This window comes from Peromyscus californicus, unplaced genomic scaffold (assembly GCF_007827085.1).
Source record: "Peromyscus californicus insignis strain IS unplaced genomic scaffold, ASM782708v3 Scaffold_24__1_contigs__length_46423439, whole genome shotgun sequence".
NCBI lineage: Eukaryota > Metazoa > Chordata > Mammalia > Rodentia > Cricetidae > Peromyscus > Peromyscus californicus.
Window position 1 is genome coordinate 22,704,304 of NW_026294535.1, and position 9,087 is coordinate 22,713,390.

Here is a 9,087-nt window from a genome sequence, read left to right on the forward strand (position 1 = left end):
ACATTTAATGTAGGCAATTACTATGCTCTGTTATATAAAAGACAGATAGTCATGGATTTTGACAGAATCACTTTTCTAGGGATACTGGAGGGCAATTGTATTTACTTATTTCTAAGAATATTTTTAATAAGCTTATCTTTGTGCAAAGTTTACATTGTTCTCAATTCTACTTCTCTCCAAACCCATAAAAATAAAATAATTAAGATTATTTCAGCCAATAAAATTTTAGTCTTAAAATCAGGTAAGTTTATCACCATTATTTTATGTGCTACCATGGAAAGTTATATAGTTCTAAGAGTGTTTGATAGAGTATCAGTAATATTTAAACTAAAGAATAAAAGAAAAATAGGTATTTACTTTGATAATATTTCACAGCCTATCTTCTTCAACCAATGGCCAGATTCTGTGGCTTGTTTATCTTTAACATATATGCATATATGTACATATGTTCTTTAAATTCAATCTCTGATTTAAATTCAGATTCTTATATGGATCAGCACATAAAAAAGCTTTTCACAACAGCTTTAGTTGAGTGTATTTACTTAACATCATTTCTATCAAAGTTACTATGAGGTCAAATATTGTCAACAGGGCCTACAATCAACAATCACAAACTTTAGGTTTGTTGTGAAGGGCTGTCTAGATTATGTTAATTGAAGCAATAAAACTGACTATAAACATGGGTGACATCATAACCCGAGCTACAGTCCTCCACTAATTGAAAAGAAAAGAAGCTGAGTACAAGTATGTAGCAGGAATCTCTAAGAGTCTTATTAATAAAATCAAACCTGAGGCCACTTATTGGGGTGAACTCTGGAAGATCAGAGAAGCAGAACAAGCCATAGCCACCTCACCTTGCCAATTGCTCAGCTGATTCTGTTTCCTCAGCTGGAAGTCTCTCAGTCCTCATATCCGAATGACTCTCAGCTGAACTGCTGCTCAAAAGCCTGAAAGCTTAACCAGCCAAATGCTTCTAGTTTCTGATCCTCACGCCTTATATATCTTTCTGCTTTCAGCCATCACTCCCTGGGATTAAAGGCTCACTTCTTGGGATTAAAGTCATGTGTCACCATGCCTGGCTGTTTCCAATGTGGCCTTGAACTCACAGAGATCCAGAGGTATTTCTGCCTCTGGAATGCTAGGATTAAAGGTGTGAGTGCCACCATTTTCTAGCCTCTGTATCTAGTGGCTGTTCTGTGTCCTGACCCCAGATAAGTTTATTAGGGTGCACAATATTTTGGGGAACACAATACCACCACACAAGTATTCATCATTCACGGCTTCCTGGATGTCAACACAATGTGACCACTCATCTCACCTGCCTGCTGCCACAACTCCCTCAACCATGACAGACAGTACACAAGCTGCTGCCCAAAGGAAACCTTCCCTTTCCTTAGTTGCTCGGTCAGCTCTTTTCATACAAGAAGAAAAGTAACAAAAACAGTGTCACCAAAAAAAAAAAAAAAAAAATTTTGTTTTTATAAAGTCCAAGTTTGGTCATAACATAAAAGAGAGAAATGGCCACGAGTTAACAAATTTTGGAGCTGGGTGGTATGCAAATGAGAACTCATTACGCCACCATCTGCATTTTTATGTTACACCATTCCAAAGCAAATTTGTGTGCCTCCAGAATATGATGTTAATAATCACATAATACAGTGTTTCTTTAACATCTATTGTTATCAAAGTCCTCACCTAGAGTCAAGCACATGCAAGTATCAAACCCTCGTTTAAATGGCTAACGGTATCATTGTGGCTCCTACCGGTAAGTCAGAGTTTTATTTTTCCCTAAAGAGGAATTAATTACTGGAAAGAAAATAAGAATAGGGAAGAAAAAGCAAAACACAAAAACTAAAATTGACTATTTCCAACTCGACCCATGTGGGTATTGGAATGATTAAACTTTCAGAGCCATCTCTTCATGCATGAGGTTATAGTCACTGTCTGTGTCAAAGATCACAATTTATGATTTCTCCATTGGTGTCATTTTTTAAGTACAAATTTCAGTTAAGTAAAATAGAAGCATAGCACATCTGGTGAAGCATATGAGCAAAACTGTGCAATCTGGATCATCTGCAATGGTTAACTACAATTCAAAATGCTGATCACTTTGCTCAAATTACATCCATCATCTACTTTAAACATACAAATGTTGCTGGCTGTCTCAGAGTAGAAAACCCCTCAGTGTTTGTCATTATGGTGGTGTAGGTGACCTTAGAGTTTTAAAATGACCTCAGACATGACTGAAGTTAGAAAATAAAAATAACTTGGGTGTTTTGTTTGTTTGTTTTGTGTCTTTTTTTTTTTTTAAATTCAGGTCTGGCTTGCACACATTCCTCTGTTTATCATAAACTTTATAGTAAGCCTCTATTACTATAAACTTTATAGTAAAAGCCTATCACTTTTCCTTTGAGAAGCCACTCCTCTCGGGACCAGCAAATTTCATTCTACAGGTTCCAACCGTCAATTTGGGGATAGCATTTATCCTAGGTCATCTAAGACATTGCGACTATGTTAGGATAGGGAAGGTGTCCTTCTAATAGGGTGACCAAGTAAAAAAATAAAGCTCTAGAAGTGAATGCGGGAAATGTTCAGGAGGTATGGCTGTTGGAGAAGATTCATGCCGCTGAAAGAACTAACAGAAGAAACTGAGGGGGTTAAGACTTCTTTGAAGACTTGAGACTCAGCCAAACTAGACCAGAGCTGGACTTCACTAATGTATGCTATTACGTTCCTGAGAAGTTTCTGACTTCTTTCTTCTGCTAACAGGACATTGACCAATGAACAGTCCTGATTTCTGTAGATGTCATGATTTTCTTATCTGTAAAATATTATCAAAAAATAAGTAGGTTAATATTTACCACAATTTTATATACCAAATAGTCTATAATTTTGTATAAAATCAACATGATAATTTTAATTCTTTAAAAGTACTGTAAATTTAATCAGAAACCCATGGTCAGGAAGGTCTGAGGTTCTGTCTTTTAAACCAAATACCTATTTATTTTTACATAACAATAGAAACCTATTACAAAGTTCCTATTGTTCAGCTAAATGGTCCAAAATTGCCTTCATTGAATCTTCATATTTATATTGAATCTTCATATTTATATTCATAGACAAGTGCTATTCCCAGCCTTAATCAGCAAAGTCCCTCTTTCCAGTGAATGGTAATGAATACAGAGACATATAGGGAGGGGTTTTGTTAACAGGGATGAGAGAGAGATAAGGGATTGTAGGGAAGAAGAGTGAGCAGAATGCATTATATACATGTATGAAATTATCTAAGATTAAGCTTAATTAAATACAAATAAAAAGTTTAAATTTCAGGCAACAGAGTAGCCATGTAGTGGCCATTTTCTCTCCAGTGCTACTAAGTAATAGGTACTCACATAGTAGATTCAATTCATATTTTGAACCCATAGAGAAGCATTTCATGGCATAAGCAAATTTAACACATACACCTGTCTCAAATGGAATTGATATTTAATAATGGCATTTCTCAGAAATTAAAGATTTTGTAGTGGGACTTTATAAGTCAAATTTTTCTGCTTTTGGCTAGTCTGAGACAATTGCCTTTGAGTCTATTAGTCTCATTCAGATACTTGAAGTTCTATCCACTGTTTGCCAGCTTTGGACCTGCAATCTAAAAACATCCACATTTATCAGTCAGTCCATTCCTCTTCTTCTCACTCCTTCATTTCACCAATACATTTTCCAAAGTCTCTTTCACAAAAACCTCCTATCCCTCATCCTAACACCCAGTGAACCCTAAGCCTGGTGAAATACAAGTCAGCACCTGATTTTTCTTACGTGACCACAGCTGCATTGGCCCTGGGAAAACAACTATGAGAAATGCGTTGACCAGCTCTGTGGGCAGAAGTTTCTGTCCCACAAGCCACTCCCAAGTAACCATACAGAGGCTTAATATTAAATATAAATGTTTAGCCAATAGCTCAAGCTTGTTCCTAGCTATCTCTTACATTCAAACTAACCCATATTTCTTATCTATGCTTTGTCACATGGCTTGGTACCTTTTCTTAGTATGGCATGTCCATCTTGCTTCTCTCTGTGTCTGCTTCTGACTCCAGACTCGGCCTTTCTCCTTCCCAGCATTCTGTTTGGCTCTCCTGCCTAAACTTATTCCATTCAGATGTTGGGCAATCAGCTTGTTTATTAAGCCAACCATAACGACTTATATTCATACAGTATAAAGAAATATTCCGCACAACTCAGTTTTTATGACTACTAGTATCATCCAGGCTGTTACCACCTGCCCAAACACAGTCAAAAGTCTGTGGGCTAAAGCTTCCCAAAGAGCAGAAACAATCTCACCCTCTGGATGTTTTGCTGCATTGACAAAAGGTCAGATGCAAGCAGTTATGAAAATAATTGTATATATAATATTTATACTAAAGTATCTGGTCTATTGTAACTGATATGTGGTTTTGCTAAAATAATAGTCTTCATCCTAATAAATCCCTACTTTTTATACTTCATTCTAGATATTACCTAATTTTTCTAGAGTGGTATCATGTACTTTGATTAGTTACTGAATTCATGTAACTCAGTCTTTACTACCCCACTAAAGCTACTCTTATCACAGTCAACAACTACCTTATGTTCCAAGATCCATTACATTCATTCAGACTTCATTTTACTATTTACATTTGAGTCAGGGAATCTTATTTCTTGAAATGTTTTCTTCAATTTGCCCTTAATTCAACCCCTCTTTCCTCTTTTACCATACTTGCTTCTCCTCCAAACTTTGTCATTCTGTGAAATACAAACTCCTTTCTAATATACACTCTTATTTTTTGGTTAAGTTTTCCACACACCAATGGCTTAAATACTACAACTGACTGACAAAATCCAAATGCATGTTCTCAGGATATCTTTCTGTTTGCTGTGAATGTGTTGCTCTGATTGATTGATAAATAAAACGCTGATTGGCCAGTAGCCAGGCAGGAAGTATAGTATAGGCAGGATAAGCAGAGAGGAGAATGCTGAGAAGTGGAGTCAGGAGATGTTGCCAGCTGCCACCATGAGAAGCAAGATGTACAGTCACCGGTAAGCCACAAGCCACGTGGCAAGGTATAGATTTATAGAAATGAGTTAATTTAAGATGTAAGGTCTAGCTAGCAAGAAGCCTGCCACAGCCATACAGCTTATAAGTAATATAAGCTTCTGAGTAATTATTTTGTAAGTGAGCTACAGGACTGCGGGGGGCTTGGCGGGACCTGGAGAGAAAATTCAGCAACATGCATGTACCCATTCTTGACTACTCACTGAAAATTTAGACTGGTCAATTCAATTTAATGTAGGAAATATTGTCAAATTAATGTAGTAATTACTATGTCACAACTGAGCTATTATTTTATTTTTCTTGCATTCTCCCAGATTATTACTACTACTGTTGCTGCTACTTTGCCTCCTCTTCCTTCTTAACATTCTCAACATGCTTCAAATTATTCAAAACAAAATCAACCTTGACTCAGCTTTCTGACTTTGCACATCAAATTCGCAATATGTCCACAACCATTCTTCCTGACTCACTGATCAGGAACACCTAATGCAGAGCAGCAGCATCTCTTGCTTGACTTGGCTGCTTACTGCATCCCCCTTTCCATCTGTTGAAGTTTTGGGGTCTCCAGGAAGCCGAGTTTAGGATGCAAACAGTGCATTAGGCAAAATGACCTGAGAAAACGAACACAAAGTAGAATTTGACAAAGGTTGCTGCCAAGCAGTAATGTCCACCCTGTTCTGTCCCTTCCCAGCCAAAGTGAAACTCCAAAGCTTAGAGGAGGCCGAGGTAGAGAGGAAATGTTGATTCCCTATATCATCATCTTTTCAGTGACCAGCCAAGGACACTCCAAGAGAAGGTTTAGTTCACCTTCAAAACTGAATCACTGATTCACCCAACAAATGAAAATAGGGAGCCAACTATACTTTTTTTTAAAAAAAAAAAATATTTTTATTTTATATTTAACTTAATTTCACATATCAGCCATGGATTCCCCTGTCCTCCCTCCTCCCACCCTCCCAGGCCTCCCCCCCCCCCCAATCCATCCCCTATTCCCACCTCCTCCAAGGCAAGGTCTCCCCTGGGGAGTCAGCCCAGCCAGGTAGATTCAGCCTAGGCAAGTCCAGTCCCTTCCTCCCTACACCAAGGCTGAGCAAAGTGTCCCAGCATAGGCCCCAGGCTCCAAACAGCTAGCCCATGCAGGAATTGTATACTTTCCATATCTGGAGAACTGAGTCCCTTCTTTCAGGAAGCACCCTGATTCTATATTACCATCTAGTCTTACCACCCTACTATCCATTCCACACACAGCTAATTTTGAATAATACTCAGTCAATGTCATTGCATTAACTGTTGGAAAGTCCCCAATAGTTTCCTGTGTCCTTCAACATTAAACTGTGACATAGGAGAACTTACACCTTTACCCTCCAGCTGAACTATTTCAGGCCTTATTCATGTTAACCCCACTGCATCCTAAGATCAAATGATGAATGGCCAGTATCCTAGAGACAAAGCTGGCAGCTATGTAGAAATACCAATGACTAAGTTGGGAGGTAAAATTCACACATGGAACAATGACCAGCAGTCTGCTGGAAGTTAAGTCAAACATTAATAAACATGTTTTTTAAATTATTTTATTTATTTATTATGTATATGAGTGTTTTGCTTTCATGTATACATTACACAATGTGTTTCTGGAGCCTACAGAGATCAGAAAAAGTTTTCAAATCTCCTGAACCTGGAGTTATGGATGGTTTCAAACTATCACTTGGGTGCTGGGAACTGAACCCGGGTCCTCTGCAGGAAGAGTCAATGCTTTTAACCACTGAGCTATATCTCCAGCTCTCTATGTTTGTAAGACACAATAACTATACCTTTGCTCAAATGTTTCTAAATCCTTAGAAAAAATTGTTATTTCTTGACCTACGGAGATACTGACAAGTATATTAACTTCTAGTTTGCTATATGGAAGTAGCAAAATGGTTATCAAATATTTATATTCACTGCCTTATAAAAGTGTAATGAATTTAAGGTTTGTAGTCATATTTTCATCTGCTCTTTTTCATAGCTTCGTTAGCATAAAAATATCCTATGAAATAAGAAGGAAACTGAACTCAAAGCATGACTCAAAGGCAAGATTTGGGCTCACAGAGTGAAGTCCCTTTAAAGCTCTTTCCTCTTCTGACTGTTTGTAGGTTAATAATCTCTATTCAGGAGAGAACAAAGAGCAGCCCAGCTCCCTTGAAATCCCAACCTCACCTTTGCCTAACCTTGAATTCCCTTATCCCTTATATCAAATCAGATTGATGAGTGACACCCAGCCCTACTGACTCAGACAAGAATTTCAATTAATCATACCTTTAAAATCCCACCATTCTCTTCGTCCTTTCATGGCCCTGTCTCCTAGAAAACTTAAGACAACTTGATAATATAGAAATGCTGATTTTTTCATGGCTATTTCCACAGTCATCTCAATAAGCCTGTCTAATATTTTCAGGGTCAAAGTGTGTCTGGGATTTACTGCGTAATGACAGAAGAATCTATTTAATAAGAATTCATCAAAATGAGTGATACATAGCAGACCTTTGTGTGGGGGAGGGAAGAAGAGAACTGACTGACCTGTAACGAAAAGACCTCGGTGGCAGAATAATTTATCAGTAAAAGTTTTCAGAGTACTACAGAAACCTAAGCATCACATATCAACCCAAAATTTGAAAGCAGACATAGAAAAATACCATAAAATATACATAAACTCTCTTGCAGAAACTGTTACATATATGCTTATAATTTTAAATATATGTATTTAACATGAAATTATTAAATATACATTAAGTTGTGAAAGGACAATTGCTAGTAAGATTCATTAGGAAACTGTCATATATCACAGCAGACTAAATACCACACATTTTGAGATTTGTAATTATCTCTCAGAAAAAAAAAATCTAAATTTTTATTGAATTTGAATCTTATATTCACCCTCCTACTACCTATAAAAAGATCTGATATTCCAGGCTCTGATGATAGAAAAAAAATGTGAGGCAAGACTCAATATGTTATCTTAATTAAAATTCATTGGAGATTAGAATTTACATATATTAAATGATCTTGAAAATGATCCAGACACAAATAGATGGTGACAGATTTTTTTTTTTAATTCAAAGCCATAAATTTAATTTTCTTAATTCAAAATTATAAAAATAAGTGAACTTTGGAATTATGAAACAAACATCCATATCTAGTAAATACATTGGAATGAATAGATGAATCAATGTTTGAATTGTTCCATGAACTGATAAATAACATTCAATGACAGGTTGTTAAAAATTCAGGCAGTATTTTCTGAACAATATTTTGTGTTATGTATGTGTACCTATGTGTATACAAAGAGAAACAACTAATGTGCTGTGGGATGTTCTGTATGGCAAATGTGTTGCTGATTAGTCAATAAATAAAACACTGATTGGCCATTGGCTAGACAGGAAGTGTAGGGGGGACAAGGAGGAGAATAAAGCTGGGAAGTAGAAGGCTGAGTCAGAGAGACACTGCCAGCCGCCACGATGAGAAACAGCATGTGAAGATGCCGGTAAGCCATGAGCCATGTGGCAAGGTATAGATTAATGGAAATGGATTAATTTAAGCTGTAAGAACAGTTAGCAAGAAGCCTGCCACGGCCATACAGTTTGTAACCAATATAAGTCTCTGTGTTTACTTGGTCGGGTTTGAGCAGCTGTGGGACCGGCAGGTGAGAGAGATTTGTTCTGACTGTGGGCCAGGTAGGAAAACTCTAGCTACACTAATGTATTAGTCATTTTAAATATAAAATATAAATAAAAATGCTCTAAAATAAATGACGTTCATTATAGCTATATTTACTTATTATATAATCATATACATTTTCTCATGGTTAGTAACATTTTTTAAAGTATCATACAATATATTTTGATCATATTATTTCCCTTCCCTCAGCTCCTCCCAGATCCTCCCCACCTCTGCAACATTTTTTCATAGTAATTTTGCATACCTGTAGTGAAGTGCTAACTCCTTTGTCTAACCAGTTGGCTACA